The following is an 18754-nucleotide window of genomic DNA, read 5'->3' on the forward strand; positions in this document are numbered from 1 at the left end:
TGAGGTTGCAAAACTGGAACAAGATTTCTTTCTCTTCTTTGCATCTCGCCCTTGTTGGGGGTTCCTTAAACTGGCCAGGCTCTACAAGTGCCCTCCTGCTGGCCCCTTACCCACATCCCTCCTCCCCCCCACCAAGAGCCAAGCATTCCCAGACTGCTGGCTCTGCTGCCCTCTCCTGGCTCCCTCAGTAGAACTGGGTGTGTGCAGTACAGGTGGGGGTCGGGACAAACAGCGGGACCCCACATGCTGCCCTGGCCAGGCCCTCCGCTCTCTCAGCCCTGCAGAGTCCCTGCCCACGCCGCCACCTTCCACTGACCTGCAGAGATCAGGACAGGCTGTGCCTCCTTTTCAGGCCTGGCACAGCGCTGGGAACAGCAGACGCGCAGACCTGCGGACAGACAGACAGGACAGTTGAACCGGGTCCCTCTCCTGAACCCGGACCCTCCTCCCCAATCTTTTTCTCTGCTTCCCTCCATCCACCCTCAGCCCCCACCCGCGCACCCCAGCCGCCATTTCTTCTCAGTTCCCGGGCACCACACCAGGATGCTTTCCAAACTACCTCTGGATCTGTGTCCCCCTCCCTCCCCAGAGGCCACGTGCCCCGCCCCCACCGCCTGTGGGTTCGGATCAATTTGTCTTCGCGGGCGCAGAGTGTGAGGGGAGGGGGGTTGTTTCCAGAATGTGTCTGCATTTCCACCGTCGCACTGCGGGGCGCCCCCCCCCCCCACATTGCTTACTGTAAAATGGATGGAGGGATGTGGGGTGGACCAGGCTGCCGATCCTAAGCGGGGTTCTCCTTCCCTCCCGGTCACCCCTTCCCCGGCTGCGCTGCCCGCTCAGTGCCCCTCTCCTCACCAGTCTGGCTGATTCCTTCCCCACCCTGCGGCTGCTCCTGGATCCAGCTGCCATCCACCTCCACCCTTGACCTGGGTCAGCTGGCAGCGTCAGCCTCCACACTAACCTGAGGGGACCCAGGACAGGCCTGCGCCTCCTCGGGCTCGGAGAAGCCCGCTTGCTGCTTGCTTTTTGCTGGCTGCCTAGGCTGCTCTGGAAGCTGATTTTATTGGGCAGAGGGATTCCGGTGTAGGGCTGGCAAGCAGGCAGGCGCAAAGGCTGGTGCCCAGGTTGGCCCTCCGCAGATCACGTGATCATTGCGTCACTGGAGTTTGCCCCTCCCCCTCGCCCACGTACCTCAAGCCCCTCATCCTTGAGCGACCCAGTAACTGTGGGGGGCATCCCCAAGAAAGGAGAAGAAAGCTGACTGGTCCCCGTTCCTCAGAATCCATTGTCATCAAGTGTATGACAACCAATCACAGAGGGTAACCTACTTTGCCAGTCCTTCAGCTCCTAAATCCCACAATCCCATTCAAAATCAGCTCTGTCTGAACAACCTGGCCATGGTGGCTGACAGGAAGTTGAACAGCCAAGGAATCCAGGATTCTGTCCTCAGCCTCATCTTTCTTCAGTTCACACATCTTTGTTTCTGTGTCTGTCTGGGGCTTGAACTCAGGCCTGGATCTTTTCTTCAGCTTTATCTTCTTGCATCTGGTGCTCTGCCTCTTGAGGCACAGCTCACTTTTTGGCTTTTTTTGTTGGTCATGGGGTTTGAACTCTGGGCCTGGGTGCTGTCCCAGAGCTCTTCAGCTCAAGGCTAGCACTCTACCACTTGAGCCACAGCGCCACTTCCTTCCAGCTTTTTGCTGGTCAATTAAAGCTAAGGGTCAGATTTGTCTGCCCCTGCTTCCTCTGAAACTATCCTCAATTCTCAGCCTCCTGAATAGCAAGGATAATAAGCATGAGCCACTGGCACCTGGCAACCCACACAATCAGATCTCATCAACTTCCTTGTTACAATTTAGACTTCGACATTTGACCTCTTCCCATTAAGGGAGACTGTCAGACAGCTCACATAGAAGACAACAAAATGTTCTTGAATGTTCACCTCAGATGCAGCTTCATCATTATCCTTGGATCACAATAGTCTGCTATTGTTCTCCTTGGCTTGTCCCTCTTCTTTTCCTACTCCTCTGTTCATGCCTTATCTCTTTCTGTTTTTCACATTTGGAGCCATTACTCAATCCAAAAGTTAGAAACGCAAAACCTTACACAACAGTGGATAGAAAATAGTATAAATCAGAAAAATGAATAGTCACATGCAAAAAAAGAGGAATCTACATACACATCTGATATTTTCCCTAAGAATAACTCAAAATAGATTTTAGACGTAAATGCAAAATAAAGCTAATAAAACTTCTGAAAGGAGGATAAAATTTAGGTTATCTCGATTTTTGTAGTGGCTTTTAAATACCATTCCAAAAGCCTTGGTACCAAAGTATGATTCTTCCAGACTCTGAACAGCTCTGGCTAAACAGTTTGCCTAAATTCTTCACTTCACATCCCAGTTTGATGAAGTGACAATGACAGTTCTTGCCATGCAGAATTATTTCAGATGCTCTAAAAGCAGAATAAATTGGATGACAATTAACAATGTTCCTACAGGAGAAAATAAAGTCATGATTTGGCAAATCCAATATCTTTTTTTATATTGAGGTGACCCCCCAAATGCTGGAAACTATAAGTGAAGTGACAACAATATTTGTATCAGGGAATGAAAATTTACCACCAGAAATTATCACAGATCATTTCAGCACCATGGCTAGTGCACACGCATCATTGCTGAAAACACTGGACTCCAAATGCAGATTTAAAAATGAAGGGAAAATGTTATTTTACTTGAGGACAATGGTGGCTGTCATCATACTCCATGAGCAGTACATCCAGTGGGGAGTATTTGTAGAACATACAATATTGATAGGAAAGGTGAGTTCATAGTTCTTAAAGACCAATATCCAAATAATGTAGAATGTCTTCTAAATGCTCTCAGGTACACACTAAAACGTTTGAGTAATGAGACTACTTTGAAACAACTTAAATCCTTGCTGTGATAACAGGACTGGAGTAAGAACTGATGCAGACAGAAGACAGTTTTAGGGTTTTGTCATGATTGAGGATACAATTTATTTTGTTTTGTTTTGTTTTGTTTGCCAGTCCTGGGGCTTGAACTCAGGGCCTGAGTACTGTCCTTAGCTTTATCTTGCTCAAGGCTAGCACTCTACCACTTGAGTCACAGTGCCACTTCTGGCTTTTTCTGTTTATGTGGTGCTGAGGAATTGAACCCAGGGCTTCATGTATACGAGGCAAGCACTTTAGCACTAGGCCATATTCCCAGCCCCGAGGATACAGTTTATTTATGATTACAATTGCTACCTTCTTTATTTTTTACTTTTCTTTCTTCCTTCCATTCATATTCCCACTTTTTAAATCATGTTCTTATTCTTGGTTTTTGCTGTTGGTATTGTTTGTTATTGTCTTGGGGCTTCAAATCAGGGGCTTGGTGCTGTCCCTGAGCTTTTGTGCTCAAGGATAGCATTCTACCCCTTTGTGCCACAGTGCCACTTCAGTTTTCTGGTGGTTAATTGGTGGTAAGAGTCTCATGGACTTTCTTACCCAGGTTAGCTTCAAACTGTGATCCTCAGATTTCAGCCTCCTGAATAGCTAGGATTAGAGGTGTGAAACACTGGCAGCACCAGCATGTTCTTATTCTTAAGATTTCTTTATTGTGCCAAAATCAGTAAAAGGTTATTCTTTTTCTTTTTTGTCAGTCATACAGGTTGAATTCAGGGACTTGGTGCTGTCCCTGCTCAGAGCTAGCACTCTACCTCTTCAAGCCACAGCAGCACTTCATAAATGGATTATTCTTTTATTTTTTGTCAGTCCTGGGGCTTGGACTCAGGGCCTGAGCACTGTCCCTGGCTTCTTTTTGCTCAAGGCTAGCACTCTACCTCTTGAGCCACAGCACCACTTCCAGCTTTTTCTGTTTATGTGGTGCTGAGGATTCAAACCCAGTGTTTCATATATATGAGGCAAGCACTCTACCAGTAGGCCATATTCCCAACCCCTAAATGGATTATTCTTACGGCTTATTCTTGTAGGTGAATAATTTTTATTCTTATGGCTGAAGAGTATTCAATTATACATATTTATACATCTATGTATATGTGTGCATATACATATGCATGCATATAAGTAGCATATTTTTACTCATTCACTGATGGATACTTTGCTTTAGTTCATATCATTGCTACTGTGAATCATGCTGCAATAAACGTGGAATTACAGATATCTCTATCACATTGGTTTCACTTCCTTTCTCTATATACCCAGTAATGGGATTGCTAGTGTGTAAAATAATTGCTTTTAACTTCTTGAGAAAATTCTATACTGATATTCATAGTGGCTGTGCTAATTTACATTCCCACTAGCTATATATAAGAATTCCCTTTTCTCTACATCCTTATCAGAATTTGTTATTTTTGGCCTTTAAAAATAATAGCCATTTTGAGTAAAATAAAATGTAATTTAGATTTGCATTTCTCTGATGGTTGGTGATGCTGAGCATTACTTCATATTCTTGTTAGACATTTGTATATCTTCTTTCTCAAAATATCTATTTAGATTTTTTCCATTTTGAATTGGATTGGGGGACTTTGTTGGTAGGGTTTTTGAGATCTTTGTATATTCCAATTTTTTAATAGTTTGGAAATGCTTTCTCCCATTCTGTAGGTTGCATCACACTGTCAGTTATTTGTTTTGTTTACAGAAGTTTCTTTCCTATAGTATCATCTATTTGTCTAATTCTTTCTGTTGTCTGGGCTGTGGGAGTCTTATCCTAAAATAGCATTGGCTTTTTTTTGCCAGTCCTGGGGATTTAACTCAGGGCCTGGAAGCTGTCCCTGAGATTCTTTGTGCTCAAGGCTAGCGCTCTACCATTTACACCACTTTGTGTGCCACTTTCTGACTTTCCTGCCCAGGCTGGCTTTGAACCACGATTCTCAGATCTCAGCTTCCTGAGTAGCTAGGGTTATAGGTGTGAGGCACCAGTGCCTGGCTATCATTTACTATTCTATAGATCTCTCTCTCTCTCTCTCTCTCTCTCTCTCTCTCTCTCTCTCTCTCTCTCTCTCTCTCTCTCTCTCTGTCTCTCTCTAACTATCTATCTATAGGAAGGATTGAATTGACATTGAATTTACCCTACCACTGAACTGCATCTCAATCTCTTAGAATATGGGTTTCAAATGAAATAAATATTTGGTTGCTAACCAATGAAAGAGTTGACAGTCATGTATAAAAGAAGTACTAGTAACTCTTGGATTTTTGTCTCTGTGGGGACAGCAAATGATCCAATAATGTGATATGACTTAACCTCATGGTTAAGGTCTGAGAACCTCACACTTGTGTCTGTTCGACAAGTGCAATTTTTCTATAAGGATATCAATATATGAAGCAGTTCAGAAACAGCTTTCAAAATTTAATGTGGAAACAAATAGATTATAAAATAGATCTGGCTTTATGTCTATCAGTAGTTATCTTGTGTTTCTGTTTCCTGAAGCTTTCTGACCTCCATCGTCACACTAAAAATGCAATTTTATCTTTAGTTCAAACTGGAGTAGATTTTGAATGTCAGATTTAGATATAATTAAAGGTATAGACATGGAAGAACTGCTCACAGAGTGAACATTTCCAAACCATTTTACCTGATAAAATTAAGGTAAGGTAAGGCAGCTCAAGGCCCACCTCTGCTGAATGCCTTGCTGACTCTCGGACCTGCTATCCTAAATCGGGACACAAGGTGGCACCACTCCTATTTCTTTCTTTTCTTTTCCTTTCTTTCTTTCTTTCTTTCTTTCTTTCTTTCTTTCTTTCTTTCTTTCTTTCTTTCTTTCTTTGTCTTTTCTTTTCTTTCTTTTTTCTTTTATTTGGTACTGGGCATCAAACCCAGGACGTTGCACTTGCTAGGCAAGCGCTTTGCCACTGAGCTACATCCCAGCCCAACACTCTTATTTCTTTTCTTATTTAAAACGACTATATTTTCCCAAATGCCAAATGCCATGAAACACTTTACTAAGACAATTATACTTGAAAATCCATGTGTATACTAAAGCAGTTCCAGTTACTGCTTACCCTAATTGTACCTGACACAGATTCATTTCTTTCCCTCCCTGATGTAGATTGAAGTTGCATACTATAGAGAGATCTCTTCCAAAGAGAAAATAGAACATTCACTCTCTATCACTTCTCCTGGAATGGGATTCTTCAACCTTCTCTCACCTCTCTGTATCCCCTCACTTCAGTACACTGTGACACAGTTGCCCAGACTCATCCTCATCAATCACCCCACTATACTTCTTCCCTTCCTTGTGCCTGTGAATGTCTACCAAGGGTGCACTATAGCAACTCAGTTTCATGGATGTTCTGTGTACAGGATTTTTTTTGCCAATCACAGGGCTTGAAATTAGGGCCTACGCACTGACCCTGAACCTCTTTGTATTCAAGGCTAATGCTCTACCACTTGAGCCACAGTGCCACTTCCAGCTTTTTTTGAGTAGTTTACTGGATATAAGAGTCTCACAGACTTTCTTGTCTGGGCTGGCTTCAAATGGCAATCCTCAGATCTCAGCCTCCTGATATGTATATTATTTTACAATATTCTTTTACATGTACAGCCTTTCTGGCAGAATTAAAATCATCCTGTATATAAGATTATAACTTGGGTTTTAAGATGGTACAGTAGCCTCCTTTATCCTTAGGGGATATGTTTCAAGAATCCTAGACACAGCCAGAAAGAGTGGATAGTACCAAATTTTCTGTGTGTGTGTGTGTGTGTGTTTTATTTCTATACACACATATGATAAAGCTTATAAATTAGGCACAATAAGAAATTAACAAAAGTAATAATAAAATAGAAAAATATCATACACTTTAATAAAACATAAATGTGGTCTCACAAAATATCTTACTCACTGCACTATGCCAATATTTTCAATCCCTAGTGAACCATCAATAACTGAAATCTCTGAAAGGAAGACATGGATAAATCATCCAGACCTCAGCCTCCTGAGTAGCTAGGATTACAGGCAAAAGCCACAGCACCAGTCTCAAACAGTAGTGTATTTGATATAGTATGACATATATATGCAATATTTATATTTGTACATATGTATAAAGATATCTTTGTGTTTGCTGTAAGTTTCTGAAACTATTCTTTCATATTTATACACTACATCATGCAATGATTAACCTTTATATTAACACATTGCATTCAAAATCATGTTACTAATTTGTATTTCTAATAAGTCAGTGTGAAAGCAGCTCTTTTTTCACACAGTAGAGATAATAAGAATGGGGGTTGCTATTGTGATAGACAATAAATCATGTCTCATCATTGGTTTCATTATAACACATTATTTTTGCCTGTCTAGATGTGACTATGTTAGCTTTTCGTTGCTGTGACACATAATCTGGAAGAACAATTTAAAGGATTTCCTATCTAGCTGAATTCAGTAATTTTCAACATAAAAGAGAATTTCTCTGAGTTGGGCCTTCAAAGGGCCACTGTAAACCATCTTTCCAATGATGAAGAAAAAAATCTCACTTGCTAAGTCCTTTATTCTACCATTGTGTTTTTGAGAGCCACTACTTAATGGGCATCAGCCCAGAGACCCAAATTCAGTCCCCCAAATGGAAAATCAGGTTACCTTTGGACTCCATAAGGCAACCTGGTTCTGAATCTGTAGGGGAGAAAAAGAGTGACAGTTCTTAAAAGATGGCTGCTGTTTGATTTGAGACCTCATAACACCCAGCAGCTATGAGACAGTGATATTCAGACCCATACGGATTCGAAGCCTGTGTCCAAGAATGTGAGTGCTCAAGCAGAAACTGTTTCTAGTAATTACCTTAATTCATTCATAACCACACAGTCAGAGGCTAGTAGGTGCCAGGCAGGGTCCATGCAGGGAAATAATGCTGGCAATACCCAAAGCTCAGCCCAGCCTTATCACTTTGTCCCAACATTGAAAGGGCCATTTTTGTGCATGGCATAGAGTCCAGACAGGTTTCCTCAGTTATTCATTTGGACAGCTCTGTAAGGAATGTGTTTTAACAGATGACCAAGTTCAGGCTCACAGATCCTGAATTGTGTTGAAAGAATATTTCAGCCCTTGCCCTTCTTAGAGGACACTAAGCAGCCTCTCATTAGAATGGGCTTGCAGAGCCTCGACATGGTTACATTATACTTCCCTGTCATAGTCCCATAGATCTTCATCAGTCCTTATGAATAGAGAACATGATAGAAAGAGGAAATCCAACACTGTGTGCCAGACTACCTAAGTGCAAGGCCACATGTAGTGATTGATCCTTGATGTGGACATGAGTGAGATCAAGAAGAACTTCAGATCTTGCCCTTGAGAAAGGTAAGCAAGAGGGAAGAGAAATTTATTGAAATGGTGGCATGCACATGCGCACACACCCACACCCCACATGCACCAGTCAAGGGGCTTTAAACTCAGGCCTAGGCATTTCCCTTAAGCTTTTTTGCTCAAGGCTAGCACTCTACTATTCGGTCTATTTTACACTTCAGGATTTTTGGTGGTTCACTGAAGATAAGTCTCAAAGACTTTCCTGTCCAGGCTGACATTGAACCATGATCTTCAGATCTCAGCCTCTTAACGAGCTAGGATTATGAGTCTAAGCCACCAGTACCTGGCTTAGTCTATTGAAATATATTAAGCACAGTTATTCAAATGAGGATGTAAACTTTAGAAGGGGTACAAGAAAATCAGAAAAACAACTTTGTTGTCTCCTAATCAGAAGCTAACCCTGGAATTATTGTAAAGTTCTCTGAACTGTCTTCATTCTGCCTGGGTTCTGAATAGTTTAATCTCCCTAGTGGCTGATAGTAAAAGTTCTCCGGGGTGTGGTAGTCAACTTCTTAAAATTATGATCTTCATGTTTTTTTTTTTTTTTTTTTTTTTTTGGCCGGTCCTGGGCCTTGGACTCAGGGCCTGAGCACTGTCCCTGGCTTCTTCCCGCTCAAGGCTAGCACTCTGCCACTTGAGCCACAGCGCCGCTTCTGGCCGTTTTCTGTATATGTGGTGCTGGGGAATCGAACCTAGGGCCTCGTGTATCCGAGGCAGGCACTCTTGCCACTAGGCTATATCCCCAGCCCGATCTTCATGTTTTTTATGTCACAGTATTTTGGGTAGTTAAAAACATATTTCATGTTGGGTAATGGTGGCTCAGGCTTGTAATCTTAGCTACTCAGGAGAATGAGATATAAGAATTGTAGTTAAAAACCATATGGCCTAATGGTAGAGTGCTTGCCTTGCATACATGAAGCCCTGGGTTCGATTCCTCAGCACCACATATATAGAAAAAGCCAGAAGTGGCACTGTGGCTCAAGTATAGAGTGATAGCATTGAGGAAAAAGAAGCCAGGGACAGTGCTCAAGCCCTGATTTCAAGCCCCAGGACTGGCAAAAAAAGAAAACCCTAACCCAGCCTGGACAGGAAGGTCTATGAAACTCTCATCTCCAATTACCCACCAGAAAATGCCAGAAGTAGAGCTGTGGCTCCGGTGGTAGACTGGCTAGCCTTGTGCAAAAAAGAGCTGAGGGACAGGCCTCAGACCCTGAGTTCAAGCCCCAGGAAGGGCACAAAATAAGCAACAAAACAAAACATTCCAACAGAATGGAAACACATAGTTGTGTGGAAAGCAGGGAAGAAACACTTGAAAACTCATTCTATAGATTTGTATTCATGATTTGTGAAACGCAGAAATGGTGAGGAAGCCATTTCAGCAAGTTATTAAAATAAAATGTACACAAACAATAGAAACTTTAAAGTACCAAACACAAGAGGAAATATGATACAGAGATAATAAGGTTAAGAATATCTAAGGGCTGGGGATATAGCCTAGTGGCAAGAGTGCCTGCCTCGGATACACGAGGCCCTAGGTTCGATTCCCCAGCACCACATATACAGAAAACGGCCAGAAGCGGCGCTGTGGCTCAAGTGGCAGAGTGCTAGCCTTGAGCTGGAAGAAGCCAGGGACAGTGCTCAGGCCCTGAGTCCAAGGCCCAGGACTGGCCAAAAAAAAAAAAAAAAAAAGAATATCTAAGACTATTAAGTGGAATAGAGTAGTTACAGTAGGAGATCACTAAGGTGATTCTGCTTTTGAAAGACCATGTGGGTGTAGGTATGTATATATTCGCACCTGATTCATACTTTCACATCTCTTCTGTAGGCAATAGATGTTTTTGACTAAGGGGACAGGGATGGTTAAAGATATATATTAATTTCAGTTTAGAATATACTTTTGTCTATGATTTGAAACTTTATGAACCATAAAATAGAAATTTCATAAAAAGTTGACCACAGAAAATATTTATAAACAGGGTAATGAAATTAATTTTCACGTTGCTATTTACTTTGAAAAGTATTTAACTGTTATTTAATTTAATTTTATAGGGAAACAACGTAGATTAAAACAATTGCTTTGATGTATGTGCTTGTGTGTTCCTTTGTTTCTTTTAGCTCTATTATACACACACAAGTGCAGCTTTAATTTCATTTCATACAGGGCCAAGGGTTCACATTTTAGATTGTGTATCCAGGCAAATGAATGACACAGAGTTACTCCTGGCAGTAGGTGAAAAATAAGATAAAATTTTGCCTAATACCATTAATTCCAGCTCCCAGGAGCTAATTTCCCTGGTCTGACTCTCAAAGGTGCAATCCTGGTTTGGCCACTAGATGTCACCACAACGTTTTCCATTTTTGTTGTTCCATTAAAAAATGTCTTGGCAAAGGGTAAAAGGCGAACCAATGCAACAGTAATAATTACAAGACAATATGTTATAAACTAACTGTACAACTGGGGGGTGGGGAGGAGGAAAGGTGGGAGAGAAATGAAGGAGGGGGTAACAAGTTGGTCAAGAAATGTACTCACTACCTTATGTATGTAACTGTAACCCCTTTGTACATCACCTTGACAATAAAAATAATTTAAAAAAAAGAGTTAGGTAATGAAAATGAAAAAAATGTCTTGGAATTGTTTGCTACGTCAAGTCTTTTGGCAAATTCATATGTATATTAAATCATCATGTTTATTGCTGACCCTAAACGTACATGGAATTAACTGATTTATCACTTTCCTCCTCACAATAGGTTGAATGTCCATAGTTACAGAAGAAGCCTTTCTGGAAAACAGGGTATTCATCCTGCATTTTCTCATCCCTGAGCAGGCTTCCCAGTGCTTCCGATCTTCTCTTAGTCATCTCCTCTCCAGGACATTCTGGACATTGCCCAGACCCTGAAGCAGCACTTTTATCTTCTCACATCCTGTCTTCCCTAGCTGGTGATAACTGTCACAGTACAGTAGACCTACCTGATATTTTTACCACGTGATGTCTTAGGCCATGCATTTAGTCTTTGATGTTGTTTGGGTCTTAAATGTCCTCTCAAAGGTCCAAGAGATACATACCTGACCTCTAGGGTGGTGCTATTGGAAGATGATGGTACCTTTGACAGCTGGGACTTTGAGTGGGGTGACTTTGAAAGGATTTGTGGGATCCTGTCTTCTCTGTCTTTCATATGCAATCCCTAGCCATGAGACGAGTGGGATTACTCTATCATGTACTTCCACCGAGATAGTCTGTCTTGTCATAGGCCCAAAGAAACAGAGTCAAACTCCAAAACTACAAGTCAAAATAACCTTTTTCTATATAATTTGATTATCTCAGGAATTTGTTACAGTAATGGGAAGTTGACCATACAGTCTACTTTTACATCCATTATTTTATTCAGAAGAATCAGATTCTGTATATAGGCTCATAAAGTGGATTTTAAGGGAGATATTCTGTTTTCTCCTTTTGTACTACCAGGATTTGAACTCAGGGCCTTGCACATGCTGGGCAAGCAACTGTTTCTGACCTGCATCCATACCCCCACATAATTTAATTTTCTCCTTGTACATATGCCTTGTAGTTTGAAAATAGTGATACGTTTGTGCTGACCTGAAGCTTGAACAGCATGAGCAGAAATAGGGGAGAGATGGGCTATATTCTAAAACCTCTTTCCAGAGCTTTTGGGAGTCTGAGTGGAAAAAGAGACATTCTCAGGCTGAAGGAATACTGATGATCTTCAGGCACGAAGTGCTATCATTTTGTACATTGAAGAGAAAAATCTATAAGCTCTATGTGCTGAGATGTAAATGTTTTATTGTTTTAAAAAAAATTGGTACACTTCTGGATAGAGACCAATATAACAGAAATGAGTTTGTGTCATTTTGGAGCTTAATAATCTGTGTTTACTCAGAGTTACATGATTATGAAATTTTCTATTACTATATTTCTATAACTATGTTTCTATGTAAATACATTTATATGTTATCTTACATTTTTATGACAAAATTTCAGTTTTCGCAAAACATAATGTTTCATGAAATGGATGCCTTAAAATTAATTTCAGTGATAAGAATTTAATTCCATCAGTGTACTTCCTATTATCAACACTGCTATACCTCATAAGCGTTCTCATATAATAGAATCCTGAAAGTATTCACTGAAACTCATAAAAGCTAGACTGGAGAGATGGGTCATTGGTAGAAGGCTTGCCTAGCCAGTACAATGCCCTGAGTTTAAACCCCAGTACCAACTTAAATAAAGGTTAAAAAACATGTATTTTATATTATAAGGTTTCATTAGCACTATTAATAACAGTGCTAACAATGTTGTGAAAAAGTGCTTAGTTCTCTAGACTTTGGGAATTGTATTAATCATTGCTAAGCTCATGGTAAAAAAAAAATCACCTCCAATTGTTTCTGTTAAATTCACTTTTAACCCCTGCCTAGAATTCCACCCCCTGATTATGACAATACATTTTCACAGTTACTTAGAATGCTCTGACATTCCCTATCATCTGTATAGTGTGACTGCTATCTCTTCTGAGTCTGTACTCCAGAGTTTGGTGCAGGATTCATGAAGCTATTGCCACAAGGGAACTGGAAACTATGATTCTGCTTTCATGAGTTCAATGTCTTGTATTCCTTATCTAAGTACAATTGTTTGTATTTCTGTATCTAGCTGACTTCACTTAGAATTGTCTTCCACTTTCATCTATATTGCTGCAAATAGTAAATTTCCATGTTTTTTAGGCTGAATAACATCGTGTTATATGTCTGTGTTTGTGGAAATATATTTATTACATTTTCTCTAACCATTTATCTGTTGAGGAATAAGGAGGTTTATTTCATATCTTAGCAATTGTGAATAACACTGGTGATACAGACTGTAGATTGTCTTCAAAATAGAGATTATATTTCCTTCAGATATATACCCAAGAGTGGAATTATTAGATTATATACTGGCTCTATTTTATCATGTTTAGGAATTTTGATAATGTTGATCATAATGGCTACATTGATTTATGATCAAACCAATTATTTTTAAGGTTTCATTTTCTTCCATATCCTTGAAAACCCTTCACTTTTTGACATTTTGATAATAACTATTTTAGCAGATATGAGGTTACATCTTAGTATGGTTTTAATTTGAGCTACCTGATAGCTAATGATGCTAACAATCTTTTAGGTACCTGGTGGCCATTTCCATTTCTTTCTTTGGTAAACTTTCTATTGAAGCCTTTTTCCTTAAAAAAAAATTGGATTATTGTTTTCCTCTTCTTTTTCTATTAAGTTGTGTGAGTCCCTTACATATAAACCCCTTGCTTCTGTCCCTGAGAAGTTAATAGCTCTAAGAATTTGACTCCTAGAGTGGCAGTATTAAGGTGGTAGAATCTTGAAAGGTGAAATGTGTTCTCCTGTTCCTCAGGTTATATTTTCATTTGTTCCTTACTTCAATTGATACTACAAAGAAAGTCTGGGTTCTGAAATTTTCCTATTTGCTTTCCCTTAGACAATGACCTTCAATGTTCAAGTTTATGTGCCTTCTTCCAATCTCCCGGCAGAAACAGCTGTTTGAGACATTTGCATTAACTGTCCATAAGGGGGCACTTGCAGGAGAAGAGTATTAAGGAGCATGTGTTTGGAATGCTTGTGGTCCAGCTGGAGGGTGGGTTTGCAGGTGAGGCATCTTAAAGAGCTCAGAAGTGATGTTCTTGGTGGATTCTATAGAGTAGTACTTAGTCAGTCCCATGCCCCGTTTTCCCTGACCCTATACCTTTCCACCAACTCATTGTGGTGGCTTTAGTGGTTTAAGTGGGGTGAGAAAGAACTAGGCCTCTTAGGTAGTCCCTCTTATTATGTGTTCTCACTTTGCCTTGTGGGGAAAGTAATTTCTTTTTGGTGATTTACTTCCAGTGAGTTGCCTAACAAACCGAAAAACCAATTAGGTGTTACAGAGGATGCCTGGCATTTCTATTATCCACACTCATAGCATGACATTTTTGTAAGCATGTGCTTACTCCATGATGAACCAGGTTTAATTTCAATTATGTCTGTCTTCTAGGAGCTTACTGAGATTCACTTTAAACTTGCTTAGGGGCTGGAATTATACATGCGTTTTTCTCCAAGCTTCACTTCACCAGCTTCTGAAGGAGCAGTGCCTGTGTAATTGAAGAACTCTATAATATCTTCTGGGATCACTTCATAGACTGATATTGGGAAGAGCCCAGGGGACAGTGTCTCTCAGCTGGTTATATTTTCAGGTGAAGTACCGTAGAGTAGGTAATTTAGAAAGGATACATTTTATTTTCTATAGTTCTTAAAGGTGTGATGTCTAACATCAAGATACCGGCCAACAGTGACTGGGAAGATCCTTCTTGCTGCATCCTCACAAGTTAGAAGAGTGGAAAGTAAAAAAAGGCCATTTGAGTCCTTTTATAGGCACTAATCTCTTCTATCATGGTTGAACCCTCATGGTCAGTTCCTAATCACCTTCCTGTTGTTGCTCTGTAGATCAAGTGTCAATAAAAGTTCAAACACCAGTACTGAAAGAAAAAGAAAGAAAGAAAGAAAGAAAGAAAGAAAGAAAGAAAGAAAGAAAGAAAGAAAGAAAGAAAGAAAGAAAGAAAGAAAGAAACAAGAGAGAAAGAAGACAGAAAGAGAGATGGAGAGGAAGGAAGGAAGGAAGGAAGGAAGGAAGGAAGGAAGGAAGGAAGGAAGGAAGGAAGGAAGGAAGGAAGACAAGTAACTTCTATTTATGTATTTCAAAATATCAGACACATCTCAAATACATTATTCTGAGTAAGAGTAGCCACACATCTGCACGAAAAGCTGCATGATTTAAAGTGAACTTTTTTATTTTTATTTTATTTTGTAGCAAAGGTGATGTACAGAAGGGTTACAGTTACATAAGTAAGGTAATGAGTACATTTCTTGTCAAACATTGTTACTCACTCCTTCGTTTTACTCCCACTATCTCTCCTCCCTCCCCACTCCCTGCCCCCAAATTGTAAAGTTCATTTCCAACTTAGTGTCTTGTATCACTGTTGCATTGGTTCACCCTTTTTCCTTCTTTCACCATTTTGTTATTCCTTTTCCCCTCCCCAAATCAAATAAATGTATATATAAGACACAGGGTACCAAAATTAAAAATCAGTGACTACAGAGGATAAACCAAAGAAGGGAAAAAGAACTTGAGAGTAGTTGCTGGCAGGGATTTGGCATGCTACTACACTGTTGGTGGGATGCTACTACACTGTTTGGAATATAAACTGATTCAACCACTCTCAAAAACAATATGGAGGTTCCTCAAAAGACTGACCATAGAACCTCTCTATGATCCAGCAATCCCACTCCTGGGAATTTACCTAAATGTTCACAAACAAGGCCACACTAAAGCTATCAGCACACCTATGTTTACTGCAAGCATTATTTACTATAGCTAAGATGTGGAACCAACCCAGATGCCCCTCAGTAGATGAATGGATCAAGAAGATGTGGTATATGTAGACAATGGAATTCTATGCTTCCTTCAGAAAGAATGATATTGCCCCATTCATAGGACATGGAAAGATTTGGAAAAAATCATGTTAAGTGAAGTAAGCCAGATCCAAAGAAGCAGTAATAGTAGTAGTAAGTATTTGTTTAGGATAGTCCTAACAGAGGATCACAATAGCTCAACAGCTATGTATACATGACCATATAAAATGATGTAAATCGAAGTGGACTCCAAGATATGTAAACAAGAGGTTTCTGTTGTTGTTGCTGATGTTATTACTATTAAAGTGAACTTTTGAGGATAGTAATAACATCTTTGGTTTCCTCTGGGGCTAGGAGTGGCAGGACTGCAAAGAGTACTGAAGAAGTCTTTCCTGAAGATGACAGTGTTCTCTAGCTTGGTTGGTGAGATTATTGGTTATAGGAGTGTATGCCCTTGCCCCAAAGGACTAAGGCATGTGTTAAGATTTCAGCAGTTCATTTTATGCAAAAAAATAGAATGAAAAAATGAACTTAATTTACTTTTATACATAGTAGCCAATATGTAACATTCATAAATAAGTATATTTACATATTTATAAAATTATGAAACATAACTATGAAACAAATACCTGTGAATCTGCCACCCAATTTAACTGAAACACTGAAACATGTCACAACTTCTCTTTTATTCCCATGTGTCTACAGTCCTGAATTTTGTTTGTTACCATTTTCAATAACAACTCTATTGTGTATCTATCCATAACAACATATTATTTAATTTTACTGGTATTTAACTTGATAAAAATTATGTGGTCTTCTGTGACTTGCTTCTTTCACTGAATATTATATTTGCTGCTTTGATCTATTCATGTTATTTTGGGAAGCTAATGAAATGAACAAATTGGGTGGGAACAAACCACAATTTCATTTTCCATCCTCCTGGGAATGGTTGCCATGGATATGTATACATACATATATACATATGTACATATGTGTACATATGTACATGTACATAAAAATGGCATATGCCAGAGTGCTGAGGACTGAACTCAGTTTTGGGGGTTACTGTAGCCTAAAGGAAGCCTCAGAGCCTAAGCTGAGTGAAGTGTCTGCTGAAAGGCTACACTTGCTCTCTGTGGTACTTGGCAGCCTGTCAATGGAGGAAATAGCCCAGAATATCTAAAGGCTTTGATGACCGATGTCAAACAGATGCTTGAAAGAGTGGGCCTGGTCTTTTCCAGTTCTACTGTTTATCCCACATGGTGGATGCAGGTTCAAGTGCATGATGTGTCCCAGGTCTATCTGTGTTCCTCCAATAGTGGGTAACTTGTGGGATAGACCTTGATGACCAGCCCAGTGAGGCCTTTAGTCTTGTTTCTTGAGAGAATAATTTATGGACTCTACCGCATGGTGGTAGATAGAAGGCAGCAGCTACAAACAAGGAGGTTTCTTGAAGCTTCCCACATTCATAGTCCCTTCTCAGACATGTGGAATCTTGGCAGAGGTCATTAGAGTCATATTGGTCATGACTCTGGACTAGGCACTAGTATTCTGGACAGGGTCATTCAAGCAGTCATGTCTTGAATGAAAATGTCATTTTTCAATTCAGCCAAGAGACAAGAGGAGGCATGTGCAATCTGCAGCATTGCTAGAAAGGAGAAAGGCTCTCTGTATATCTTGCTTGTAGCACACTCGAGTTCATTTATTCAATTCCCACCAAATATTCAGATTTCATTAAAAAATAATTTCAGAGTTAAGTTGGGAAAACAGAAAGGAACCTGGGTAAAATGGTCCCAGCACTGAGGAGACTAAGGCAGGAAGTTCTGGAGTTCAAGGTCAGCCTGGGTTACATAACAAGACCCTATCAAAAGAAAGAGGGGAAAGAAAGGAGAAGGAAACCAAGAAAGAAACAGAGAAACAAAACTAAGTGGCGTGTCTAATGATAAGAGAACACCTTATCTTAAAAAAAAAATCTCGGGCATTATGAAGTGACCTCACAATCTTTGCCACAAGGGGAGTTGCAGGAGAGAAAGAGAGAGAGAAAAGACAGGGAGTGGGGGGAGGGAGGAAGGGGAGGAGGGAGGGAGGAAATACCTATTTGCATTTCATCTAGTTTAGTTACAGATAGAATCAGAAGGCAAGAACATAAAGCAGGCAGCAAAAGGTCAGATTAGTTAGAACTCCTCTTCTATGTTCTTCATTCTGAAGACCCTTGCTCTCCAGCTTTTGTGGGGGTAACTTAACACCATAAGCCTCAGTTTAAATATTCCTACTTGCTTCTACATAATATATTTGACATATGTGGGGCTTTATGACACTGTCTAATCAGATTTTTTAAAGCTCATTTTAGGAAAAACTATAGATAAATGAAAGAAAAAATACATCATTTAAATCTTGAGTTTAGTGAAAATAACTAATGTCATTATCATTCATGATAGTAGTCAAATTGATTGGTCAATTTTTGAATAAAAATATAATGACCATAGCATATCTCCTTGATTCAGATGGGTTACAAGTAATGTGAAAATTTATATATTAAAGTTGTATATTTATTGAAACATATATCTTATTCTTATTTGAAACATTAAATGTCAAAAAGTTAGAATAGAGTAAATACTGCATATATAAAGTATATCATTGATTTAAGAATACATGATATCGGGGGCTGGGGATATGGCCTAGTGGCAAGAGCGCTTGCCTTGTACACAAGAAGCCCTTGGTTCGATTCCCCAGCATCACATATACAGAAAATGTCCAGAAGTGGCGCTGCGGCTCAAGTGGCAGAGTGCTAGCCTTGAGCAAAAATAAGCCAGTGACAGTGCTCAGGCCCTGAGTCCAAGGCCCAGGACTGGCAAAAAAAAAAAAAAAGAATACATGATATCACATTTTAACAACTCCGAAACCATGATATAACCTACATTTATGGATCATGGTATGTTGGCAGTACTTTTTATTTCTTAAAATCACCATAAGTGAA

At 40.0% G+C, this 18754-nt stretch overlaps 1 protein-coding gene across 2 annotated transcripts in view; it reads right to left on the reverse strand.

Annotated features, from left to right (window-relative positions):
* The window catches only part of Bex5 (brain expressed X-linked 5), an 851362-nt gene that overhangs the window by 499040 nt on the left and 333568 nt on the right, over positions 1-18754 (reverse strand). The gene's annotated exons all lie outside the window — the stretch shown is intronic.

Source organism: Perognathus longimembris, chromosome 28 (genome assembly GCF_023159225.1).
Source record: "Perognathus longimembris pacificus isolate PPM17 chromosome 28, ASM2315922v1, whole genome shotgun sequence".
NCBI lineage: Eukaryota > Metazoa > Chordata > Mammalia > Rodentia > Heteromyidae > Perognathus > Perognathus longimembris.